Source organism: Narcine bancroftii, chromosome 8 (genome assembly GCF_036971445.1).
Source record: "Narcine bancroftii isolate sNarBan1 chromosome 8, sNarBan1.hap1, whole genome shotgun sequence".
Taxonomy (NCBI): domain Eukaryota; kingdom Metazoa; phylum Chordata; class Chondrichthyes; order Torpediniformes; family Narcinidae; genus Narcine; species Narcine bancroftii.
Window position 1 is genome coordinate 56,891,849 of NC_091476.1, and position 10,721 is coordinate 56,902,569.

Genomic DNA, 10,721 nt, shown 5'->3' on the forward strand with positions numbered 1-10,721 from the left:
GTAAATTGGATCAGTAAGTTTGCAGATGACATTAAGATTGGAGGTGTTGTGGACAGCGGAGAAAGTTTTCAAAGCTTGCACAGGGATCTGGACCAGTTGGAAAAATGGGCTGAAAAATGGCAGGTGGAATTTAATGTAGACAAGTGTGAAGTGTTGCATTTTGGAAGGACAAACTAAGAAAGGATATAAACAGTAAATGGTAGGGCTCTGAGGAGTGTGGTGGAACAGAGGGATCTGGGAATACAGATACATAACACCCTGAAAGTGGCATCACAAGTTGATAGGGTTGTAAAACGAGCTTTTAGTATATTGGCCTTCATAAATCAAAGTATTGAGTACAGGAATTGGGATGTTATGGTAAAGTTGTTTAAAACATTGGTGAGGCCAAATTTGGAGTATTGTGTGCAGTTTTGGTCACCTAACTACAGGACCGATATCAATAAGATAGAAAGAGTGCAGAGAAGATTTACTAGGATGTTGTCCAGGCTTCAGAAACTGAATTACAGAGAAAGGTTAAACAGGTTAGGCCTTTATTCCCTGGAGTATAGAAGAATGAGGGGAGATTTGATAGACATATTTAAAATTATGAAGGGGATAGAAAGAGTAAATGTTGGTAGGCTTTTTCCATTGAGGGTAGGTGAGATACAAACCAGAGGACATGGGTTAAGGGTGAAAGAGGAAAGGTTTAGGGGGAACATGAGGGGTAACTTCTTCATGCAGAGAGTGGTTGGAGTGTGGAACAAACTGCCAGCTGAAGTGGTGAATACATTTAAGAAGAATTTGGACAGGAACATGGACTGGAGAGGTGTGGAGGGCTACTTATTGGGTGAAAGTCAGTGGGACTAAGCAAAAAAAAATGGTTCGGCACAGACCAGAAGGGCCGAAGGAGCCTGTTTCTGTGATGTAGTGTTCTATGGTTCAACATAATGTATAAGGTGCTGGTAAAGAAGCTGGAAACAATGGAGTCAGATGATGGGGTGGGATTAACTAAAATTAGAAAAATGAACATTCACAGTGTAGGTTTAAGGCTGACCAGGAGGAATATGACGTGTTGTTTGTCATGTTTATCTTTTGCTTCACCCTGACAATGGATGACATGTCATTATAGGAATGGTTGGGGAATTAAAATGGTTGGTGACAGGAATTTCATGTTCTGACCCTCATGCAGGGCATAGGTGTTGGGCGACGCAGTCACCTGATCTTCATGTTCCAATACATTGAGCAACATTCGAAGTTGATCTCATGTCTTGGCCTGATAAGCCGTGATCTTAATGAGGCAGAGCAGGCTCAATGGGCAGATGCCCGGCCTCTGCTCCTGTTTCTGATGTTCTTGTGTAGAAATAAAGATTGGCTGCTGCACAACTGTTCATGCCATTTGGGATGAGGGCACGATATGCGCATATTAAAAAACTCTTTATTGATGACTGCTGTGAACTCCAGTGTACGTGAAAATTGTCAGTGCCAAGTTACTGCGACATTTGTGCTTGGGTTCAGTGTGCAGCTAAATCCCCAAGCCCAAGTTTCACAGCCACATTTAGACTTGGCAGCTGTGCTGGCTGTTCCCGGCCACACGGCTGCAGCACCGAGCCCTGACAACCTCGCATCTTGGTGAGCAGAGAAGGACACCTTTTACTAATTCCTGTCCTTGATAAATCATCGTTATCACACTAATGTCTGTGACTCGAAGACTGCTACACAGAGCCAGTAGCTAATACATGGACCTTTGTTATGCAAGGTGTAATTTGAACAAAGGCATCAAGAGCAGTGACATCCTTGGGCACGTCAGTGACCACTTGAACAACACAGTCGTGGTGCTGAGCCAGCCTGTGTACAAGTCAATGCACATCTGATGCTCATTCCGTGGCACTCAACTGAGGCACCACTTACAACGATTTCACTTACATGAAGTGAAAGGGCAGCATGGAGATTTGTACAAAATTAAACTGAAAATCCTCAAAAGCCCCACTTCAGAGGAAGGATTCCTGACTTGATACATTGAAAATAAAGTTCTCCAGCGCAGATTTGGCCCTTCACCCTCGGATGTTGTGCCAACCTATGCAAAAGTATAATCTAACCCTTCCCTACCTCACAACCATATCCTCCATTTTTCTTACATTCATCTGCCTAAAGGTCTTGAGAAATGTCCCGATTGTAACAGCCTCCACCATCACTTCCATCAATGCATTCCAGACACCCACCATCCTGTGTGTAAAAAAAAAAAAAAAAAAAAAAACCAAAAAAAAACAACTTACCTCTGACATCTCCACTCACCTTAAACCTCTGGTATCTGCTACTGTCACCCTGGGAATAAGGCCCTGTCTAGGTACCTCATAATCCTACATACCTCCATTAAGTCACCTCTCATTGTTCGTCATTTCAAAGAGAAAAGCCCGAGATCTGTCAACATTGCTTCAGAAGACGTTCTCCAATTAGGCAACATCCTGGTAAATCTCCTCTGCACCCTCTCCAAAGCATCTGTCTCCTTCCTGTAATGAGGTGACCAGAACTGAATGCAATACTCCAAGTGTGGACTAACCAGAAGGTTTATAAAGAACTGCAACATTACCTCATGGGTCTTGAACTCCATCCCCCCGACTAATGAAGCTGTCCTCGCTGGTACTCAACTCCCCTCTCTGTAACTGGATTCTGGACTTCCAAACAGAAAGACCATAGTGTTCTATAGGGCTTCTATTGGGGCTCTATGGAGAGCGTCCTGAGTGGCTGCATCCCCGTGTGGTATAGCTGCTGCAGAGAAATGGGTCGGAGGTCAATCCACAGGACCATAAGAGCGGCAGAGAGGATCACTAAAATCTCCCTTCCCCCCACCCCCCCATCAACGTGATCTACCAGGATTGTTGTCTGAGGAGGGTGAGTAAAACCATTGAGGGCCCCTTCCACCTTGCACACAGCATCTTTCAGCTGCTCCCGTCAGTGAAGAGATAGAGGAGGATCAGAGCCAGCACCCACCAGGCTGAGGAACATCTTCTTCCCATAGGCATTGAAGTTGCTGAACGACCAAAGGAACCGCTCACACTAACCATTCGAGATTCTCATAGTCATGAAACAATATTTATTTATTATTTGTATACAAGAATATTTGTCCTGCATATGCATTGTTTGTCTGAATGTGCATCTGCGTGGTTTGCACCGAGGGCCGGAGAATGCTGTTTTGTCGGGTTGTACTTGTACAATCAGATAACAATAAACTTGACTTGACAACACACCATATGCCTTCTTAATTACTGCAAACTTGAGGGATCTTTGATCCTGGACCGCAAGACCTCTCTATTCCTCCACACTGTTAAAAACCCTGCCATTAATCACAAACTCTGCCTTCAAGGTCAACCTAAAGTGCATTACTTCACGCTTATTCTGATTACTTTCTCTCTCCACAGATGCTGCTTGACTGATCTCTTTGTTTTATAAAGGACATGGGCTTATGGGCTTAGCATCATATTATGAAGATGTTGAGGGGTTATTGTGAAACACGCAAATACATTGGTGCGATGCACTGAAATTCTTACACAACACATAAAATACACTAACAAACAAGAATCCATTAAATTTATACAGTGCTACCAAAAAGGACAATAAATATTTTTAAAAATGGACAAATATGTGCAAAGATCCATCTGATTGTACAAGAACAATCTGACAAAACCACGTTCTATGGTCCTCGGTGAAAAACATGCAGACACACACCCAGGTATAACACACATACAGACAAACAATACATATGTAGGACCAATATTCATATACACAAATAAATATTGTTTTGTACATATGAGTGCCTCAGAGGGTTAGTGTGAGCAGTTCCTTTGGGCATTCAACATCCTCACTGCCTGTGGGAAGAAGCTGTTCCTCAGCCTGGTGGTGCTGGCTCTGATACTCCCGATGGGAGCAGCTGAAAGATGCTGCGTGCAGGGTGGAAGGGGCCCTCAATAATTTTGTGCGCCCTCTTCAAGACAACGATCCCGGTAGAGCACACATGTCAAACTTTGGCCCGCGATATAATTATATTTGGCCCGCAAGATATTTTCAAAAATGTATTAGAGGTGGCCCGCCCTGCAGCGAGAGCCGATGCTGTTTTTTGGTAATGTCACCCCCACCATCTTCCCCCTTCATTGCACATCCTTCCCCATTGTAACACGAGAAATTGTAACACAAGAAGTCTGTCGATGTCATCAGCCAGCAAGCCAGTTGGAAGGCTCCCCGCACAACCAGTCACTTCTCCCACCTGTCGAGCGGTGTGGCGGATTGGCGAGCGCCTGTGATTTCCTGTCGGCGCGACGGGCATGGCAGGCTGCGCACGGCCCCTGGGAGCCCCGCGCGACTGGCACCGGACGGCCCTTCCACAGCGTGAGCGCACTTCTCCCGGTTGCCACGGCCTTCAGCGCTTGCACCCGCGCGGACCCCAGGGACGGCTGGTTCAGCCCTGCACGTGAAGAGAGAGATGGTGGCTGTCTGCAAAGGCTGATCGGCAGCGCGCTGGGCCTGAGTGGGTGGGTAAGCAGGGGTGGGCAGAGGGTGTAGGTGAGGAGTAATGGGCAGGGGAAGTTATGGTGGTGTGAGTGGCAGTTAGAGGGAGGGATGAGTAGAAGGAGGGGTGGATAGGGAAGAGGTAAAAGGGGAGGGGCAGGGCGAGTAGGGGAGGGGTGATTAGAGGGTGAGAGACGGGTAGAGGGAGGAACAGGTTGAGGGGAGAGACAGTAGAGGGGCGTGTATAGGATGGGGTGGGTAGAGGCAGAGCGAGTGGAGTGAGGGGTGAGTAGAGGTTGGGTAAAGGACTGGTCAGGTAGAGGAATGGTGGGCCGAGGGTGAATAGAGGCCTAGAGCCTGAGGAGTGAGCAGGAAATGCTAAGTCCTGATGCAGGCCAAAATGGACACAGCCTGTGAATGCTGACTACATCTCCACAGGGACCAAATATGTTTCCCTCAGGTCAAGCAAAGCGTGAACTTGAGCTACCTACTCCTGACCTGTAACATTATCCTCCTAAAGTTATATCCTAAAGTTTAACATTACATATGTTGAAAGAAGAGAAAACATGCAGATGTTGTTGAAAATTTTCAATAAATATTTAGTTCGGCCCTCGACTTAGTCCAAGTTTTTAATTTTGGCCTTCCGTGAATTTGAGTTTGACACCCCTGCACTAGAGTAATGGCAAAAGTGGTAAAAGAGTGCAACTGTGCAATTTGCTTTGAGGTAGTTCTGGTTATTACCAAGAAGTCAGCTCCATGACCCCATTTCAGTACCTCTAACAAATGCTTCTCAGGGCAGTTCATCTACACTAATCCCATTTGATGCTTTAATATCTATCCCTCACCTATTCAAGTGCCTCCAGAGGCCTCCCAAATATAGCAATTGTACCTGATTTCACCGCCAAGATCCTGACATCAACCACTCTTTGTGCAAGGAACATGCCCCTCAGATCCCCTTTAAAACTTCTCTCTCTCACCTTCATCTTCTTGTTTTGATACCCCAACCATGAGAATATTTTCCCCAAAGCCAAGGTAGGAAAAGAAAGCACAGTAATTCAGGCCTCTCATAACTTTACACAACTCTCCCACTTCATCACTTTGTCCCAGAAAGTTAAAAAAAAGGAAATAAGAGAGAGAGAGAGATACACATTCACAGTTGCAATAAGTACAGACTCCCACCTTGAGAAAGGATGTACTAACATTGAAAGCAGAGCAGAGAGATTTATGAGACTATTCAGATTGAAAGGATTGTCTGCCAGGAGAGGGAACAAGACTAGACCTGTATTCTTTTGACTCTGCAAGAATGAGGGATGAGCAGATTAAAACATGCAGTATTCTAATGAGTAGGATGTTGGGAAGTTTCCACCAGTGGATGCCTTAATGATTAGGGTTCAGTCATTTACAAGTGAATGCATTTGAATTTCTAGATGCTGAATCTCTAGAAATTTCCATCCCAGTGTTGCATGCGGACTGGTCGACCAGTACAGGTGCATGGGATTGCTTCCTGAGATAGTGGATGTGGGGATTTAATTTAGAGGGTCAGTGCATAGACAGGTCCATATCCATTTGGCCAATTGACCTACTAGCTTCGCCCACGGAGGAAGCCAACAGAGTCATGTAGCGAATATGCAAACCATTATTCCCTCAGCACTGGTCAAGAAGCTACAAACTCTGGGCCTCTGTACCCCCCCTCTGCAACTGGATCCTTGACTTTCTCATCGGAAGACCACAGTCAGTAGAAATTGGAAGCAACGTCTCCTCCTCACTGATCATCAACACAGGCGCACCCCAATGATACGTGCTTAGCCCACTGCTCTACTCGTTATACACCCATGACTGTGTCGTCAGGCACAATTCCAATGCTATCTACAAGTTTGCTGACAACACCACAGTTGTCGGCAGAATCACAAATGGAAATGAGGAAGATAGACCAGCTCGTTGAATGGTGTTATGACAATAACCTTGGATAGATTGCTGATCCAGGAGGCCAATTGCCCCCAGATTGTGTTGAATGACATGAGAATGTTTGGCACTGCAGTGGAGAATATTCCATCTGCGGAAAGAGCAACAGAATGTCCATTTCATTGGAGTGTTAACCAGGTTTCTCCCTCTGCAGAGCTGCTTGACCTTTGAGACAGTCTCTTTTTGGTTTGGAGGGAGTTGAGCTTCTTGTCAGGGGTGTTGGCCAGTACTAATGGTGGCTCTTGGCAGACTAAAGGAAATTTTGTGTTATCTTACATTTTCGTGACAATAAAATAATCTTGAATCCTTGCTGGATACCAGGAAGGTGAAGAACTGGTAGTTGAAGGCATAGGTTTGATGGATGATGAAATGTGTGAGAGATCCATTGTAGTTTGTGGTGAGTAAGGTCTGGAGGTGAGGTAATGAGAGAGCAGGAGTCTGTTGGTATCTACACACAGAGGCAAGGCAGGTCTGTAGAATTAAGGGAGAGAAGCAAAGAGTTGCTCCCTGAGATCCTTGTGGGAGTCAAGGTGGGAGGCCCAGAAATCACATGATACAAGATGGTAGTGGAGGCTGGTAGGCAGGAAGGGCACGTGGTCTGTGGAAGTGAATCTGGCAAAGTACATAGTCGTAGAGCTGGAGAACAGCGGGGGTTTCAGGAACAGTGAGGGCTCAGGACCGAAATGTCGACTGCCTATCACTTTCCTGGCAAACAATGGAATGGCCTGGTGTGTCAGGAGGTGAGTCACTTGATGCAGGTCTCCCTCCTCTAGCAGCCATGTGTGTTTATGTGCTTGGCCAGAGGTAACTCCTGGCATAGGAATGATGATGGGTCATTCAAAGCCCATGAAGCAACAATTCCTTGTCCCTCTTCTGAAATGCACAGGGTAGTGGTGAGCTGGTTATAGTGTTGAGGCCCAAGCAACACCTTCCAAAGGAGATGTCCAGCCAAGTGAATAATTGTCCTGACTTTTGCGAACAAGCCAGACTGCAGGAATAGCTCATTCTGGAGCACAAGATAAATGATACATTCCAATAAATCAGGGCAGGAAACCTTCCCTTCTAAGATAATCCCTCACCCCTTGTAACTTAACCGACATAAACATTTTGTTTTAACTTGGGATTATTCCTGGAAAGCATTACTCATTTTAATTAAATAACGATGTACTGCAGAGTGAAAGGCCCTTCCAGCCCACAAGCCCATGCTGCCCAAATACACCACACACGTTTTTGGAGGATGGGAGGAAGCTGGAACTCCATGCGGTCACGAGAAGAATGTTAAAACCCCTGACACTCGCCACCAGATTCAAAACCAGGTAGCAGGCAGTGTCATGGCATTGCGCGAACCGGGCCATGCCAATATACCTTGTAATACTCGCAAAAACCTCACACCCTTGTAATTTTACTAAATATTGCATTCCCTATTGCATAGTACATCATCTTCTCCACATTTCATCCTGTAAATAACCCAACCACCTTTGACCATTTTATCAAAGACCTTCCTGTCCCTGTAATACCTGTTATTGCGCACTAAATCGCATTATACACTGTAATGCACGATCCATTCTCATAATAGAGCGTCATTAACAGTTTTCTCCTTGTCAAAAAGGACAATGACACATCTCTCTCGACCAAGTTAGCAATACATTCTCCCGCTGCATCACACTTACAGTGGGTAAAGGAGCACCCCCTCCCATCCACTTGTAACACAGGAAAGTGGTATAATCCCACCTATTAATAGAGGGTACATTACATCCCCTCAACTTTGATTCATAATAAATAAAACATCCCCTCTCCTGTAGAACAAAGTGAGAAGCAGATTTGACCCTTGCCATAGGTGGTAAATAAAACATTCCCTCATCGTGTACTGTGTTAAATAACACATCAGCCTGGTTATACAGGATAAATAATACATTATGGCTTGTAATACAAGATTAATAAGGCATCCCCGCCCTGAAATAGAGAGGAAGAATTAGATTTCTTTCTTCTGCATGATAAATAATTTCCAGTCTAAATAATATAATCCTCACTTGTAATACAAGATCATTAACAATTTCACCCACCCACATGGAATAAGATAAAGAAAATATTTTTGTCTTGTAATATAGGGTAAATGGCAACTCCTCCTCTTGTATCTCCCCCTTCTGAGACATGAAGAACAATACCATGTAATAACTGACACGCTCCCTCTTGTAATACATTCCACTCTGTAACTGTGACCAAATCACACATCGCCAAGATATTCAAAGGAAATAGCACAATCCTCCACTGAAATAACATAAAATTACATATCCCCTGGTGTGATACCAGGTAAATAACACATTGTCCCCACACAATATGCAAATCGGTCTTGTATGCAGGGTAACAGGTTATGCGGAGTAAATAAAATAATCCACCATTGCAATGCTATGATGATAACACAATTTAACCATGACAGTCTGTTTCCCAGAGTGGGAGATCTGAGATGAGGAGGCACAGCTACCAGGTGAGGGGGAGGGATGCAAGGGGACAGTTCCTCACTCAGAGTGGATAATAGAAGCATCTCAGATAGGAGTAGGTGTTGGCCCTCCGCTGAGCCTGGTCTGCCATATGAGATGGGATCATGGCAGATCTGGCTGTGAAGTCACCTGCCCTTTCCGCGTAACTCTTAATCCCCCTACGATACAAACACTGATCTAACTTTGTCTTAAAAGTGAACAATGAGGCAGCCTCTACTGCTTCCTTGGGCAGAAAATTTCACAGATTCACTGCTCTCTGGGGAGAAACAGTTCCTCCGCATCTCGGTCTGCTCCCCCGAATCTTGAGATTATGTCCCTTAGTTCTCGTCTCACTTCCCAATGAAAACAATTTTCCCGCCTTTCAAAATCCCTGTCATAATTTTACAATTTCTACAAGACCCACTTTCATTCTCCTAAATGCCAGTGGGTCAACTCTCAGGCGATCCAGTCGCTCCTCATCGGCTAAAGCTCTTGTCTCTAGGATCAACTTGGTGAATGTACCTTCAAAAATGTACAGGGTTTGTAGGTTAATTGGTGTATTTGGATGACATGTGCTCATGAGCCTGTAACCATGTAGGTCTAATTCTTTTAAATTAAAATGGAACTTCTACTACAGTGGCTCCAAATCCTGTGTATCCTTTCTCAAGCAAGGAGTCCAGAACTGCACAGCACTCTAGTTGCGGCTTCATCAAAGTTCAGATTTATTCTCAGAGTATATACATGACATTACGTACAATCCTGAGATTCTTTTCCATCTGGGAAAGGGAGAATTAACATTTATTGGTAGTGGAAAAAAGATACCATTACATTAAAAAAATTAAAGAAATATAAACAAACCGACTCTGCAATACAGAGAAGGAAAAAAAAACAATAAAGTGCACAAGTCAAAGGCCTCAAATGAGTCCCTGATTGAGTTTGTCATTGAGGAATCTGATGGTGGAGGGGGAGCAGCTGTTCCTGAACCCGGTGGTGTGAGTCTTGTGGCACCGACACCTTTCCTGATGGCAGCAGCGAGAGCAAAGCATATGCTGGGTGGTGGGGGTCTTTGATGATCACTGCTGCTCTCCGACGGCTGGGTTCCTTGAAGATGCACTCAATAGAGGGGAGGGTTTTGCCTGTGATGTCCTGGACTGTGACCACTACTTTTTTCAGGGCTTTTCGCTCAGAGGTATTGGCGCTCCCATACTAGACTATGATCCAGCTGATAAGCACCTCAACTCTGTAGAAATTTGCCAGAGTTTCTAATGTTATACTTAACCTCCGCAAATTCCTGAGGAAGTAGAGGTGCTGACATACTTTCTTCATGAAGCTATATGTGTGTTGGGTCCAGGAAAGATTCTCCAAGATAGTGACTCCCAAGAACTTAAATTTGCTCACCCTCTCCATCTCTGATCCCCCAATGATCACTGGATTGTAAACCTCTGGCTTTCCCTTCCTGAAGATAATAATCTCCTCAGCTTTTCTGATGGACACCGAAAAAACTTGAATTTGAGTGTGAGGTTGTTGTGGGTTTTCAATCTCCCTCCTGTATGCTGAGTCATCGCCACTTTTTATTCAACCCATTACCTAGTGGTGTTGTAAGTGAAATGTAGATGTGTTGTTGTTGTACTGAGCCACAGGTGTAAAGTGAGTAGAGCAGGGGGCTAAGAATTCAGCCCTATGGTTCTCTGGAGATTGTGGAGGAGAAACTCTTACCAATCCTCACTGACTGTGATCTGGAGATGAGGAAATCCATGATCCAATTACACAGTGGGGTATGGAGTCCCAGGTCCTGGATCAATG

The 10,721-nt window shown here is 44.8% G+C and overlaps 1 long non-coding RNA gene across 1 annotated transcript; it reads right to left on the bottom strand.

Annotated features, from left to right (window-relative positions):
* Positions 1-2,350: 2,350 nt before the first annotated feature.
* On the bottom strand, positions 2,351-10,721 carry LOC138741760 (uncharacterized). The gene is made up of 3 exons (XR_011343748.1): positions 10,635-10,721; positions 2,567-2,745; positions 2,351-2,486 (listed from the first exon to the last, which is right to left on the bottom strand). It is a non-coding gene; the product is annotated as an uncharacterized lncRNA (long non-coding RNA).